This window comes from Pteronotus mesoamericanus, unplaced genomic scaffold (assembly GCF_021234165.1).
Source record: "Pteronotus mesoamericanus isolate MK-2021 breed Mesoamerican mustached bat unplaced genomic scaffold, CSHL_Meso_final contig_43, whole genome shotgun sequence".
NCBI lineage: Eukaryota > Metazoa > Chordata > Mammalia > Chiroptera > Mormoopidae > Pteronotus > Pteronotus mesoamericanus.
This window is the reverse complement of record NW_026555161.1, coordinates 2,594,568-2,596,579: the sequence shown is the minus strand read 5'-3', so window position 1 is coordinate 2,596,579 and position 2,012 is coordinate 2,594,568.

Sequence of the window (2,012 nt, the reverse complement as noted above, 5' to 3'; positions counted from 1 at the left end):
AAAGAACCCACACATGAGCTTCCTCAAACTCATTACCTCTGAGCTCCAGCACCAGGATAGCAGCTTGAGAAGCACCAGTGGTATATAGAAAAAATCTGAAGTGTCTGGCATCAAGGCAAGCAGAGGACATTGTCACTTTACTAAACCCTCCCACAACATAGCCTGCAAGCTGGGGCTATATCTGAGACTCCATCAACCTGGTTAACACTGCCCTGCCCTGAAGTTTCCCTGGATACTCAGCCCCACCCAACTTATCAGTCCACCCAAGCTGCTGCTTTTCTATATGAGTAGCTGGTCTTGGCTTATGCTTCACAACTACCTAAATCCTCTCAAACAAGCAACAGTCAGCTTCAGTCAGCGCCCAGCCCCCCATAACTCTTGCTAAGGGGCCCCAGGCCCAACACTGGCAGCAGGCAGTATAGATTAACAGCTTGGCTTCACCTGGGAAATCTCCAAGCCCAGCAAAAGTAGAAGCCATCTCAGATCACTTTATAGATTGGGTACGGTGATTCTGGGCAAAACACAGGTTGGGGCTGACCTTGGCCTGCACCACCTGAGAAACCCAAGGACGAGTGTACCCAGTGGATAGCTACAGACCACATCAGAGCACCACCACCCTGTCCCTGCACAGCTAATCCTCCATGTAGGGCAGAGGTTGGTGGTCAGGGGTCACAGTCAGTCCTTGCAGCTCACTGGCCTGGGTAAATCCCTCCCATTGAACTGCCAGCAGCAATCAAGGCTCAACTACAAGAGGAGGGAGTACTCAGCCCACATGAAGGGTGCACCTCAGGTACTTAGCTTTGGTGATAGGGGAGGCTGTACCACTGGACCCTATAAGACACCTACTATATTAAGCCATGCTACCAAGACAGGGAGTTATAACAGCTCTACCTAATACATAGAAACAAACAGAGGGAGGCTGCCAAAATGATACTAAGAAATGTGGCCCAAATGAAAGAACAGATCAAAACTCTAGAAAAAGAACTAAAGAAAATAGAGATAAGCAATCTGTCAGATGCAGAGTTCAAAACACTGGTTATAAGGATGCTCAAGGAACTTAGTGAGGACCTCAACAGCACAGAAATATCCAGTCAGAAACAAAGGATACACTAACTGAAATAGAGAACAATCTATAAGGAAACAACAGTAGAGTGGATGAAGCTGAGAATCAAAGGAATGACTTGGAACATAGGAAAGCTAAAAAACAACCAATCAGAACAGCAAGAAGGAAAAAGAATCCTCCCAAAAAGAGGATAGTTTAAGCAGCCTCTGGGACAATTTCAAGCATTTTAACATCTACATCATAGGGGTGCCAGAAGGAGAAGAGAAAGAACAAGAAATTAGAAATCTATTTGAAAAAATAATGAAAGAAAACTTCCCTAATTTGGTGAAGAAAATAGAGATGAAAGTCCAGGAAACACAGAGAGTCTCAAGCAAGATGGATGCAAAGAGGCCCACTCCGAGGCACATTATAATTAAAATGCCAAAGGTTAAAGATAAAGAGAGAATCTTAAAAGCAGACAGAGAAAAGCAGTTAGTTACCTACAAGGGAGTTTCCTTAAGGCTATCAGCTGACTTTTCAAAAGAAACTTTGCAAGCTGGAGGGGAGTGCCAAGAAATATTCATAGTTGTGAAAAGCAGGTACCTAATGCCAAGATTGCTTTACCCAGAAAAGCTATCAGTTAGAATGGAAAGGCAGATAAAGAGCTTCCCAGACAAGAGAAAAGTTAAAGGAGGTCATAATCACCAAACCATTATTATATGAAATATTAAAGGGACTTATTTAAGAAGAGGGAGATCAAAACTATGAACAATAAAATGACAAAAATACATAACTATCAACAATTAAATCTGAAAAACAAAATAAGCAAACAAGAAGAAGAGAGAGAGAATCATGAATACAGAGATCCTTTTAATGGTCGCCATAAGGGAGGGAGGTTTGGGGGAATGGGTGAAGAGGTGATGGGATTAAGAAGTACAAATACGTACATACATGGGAATGTAAGATACAG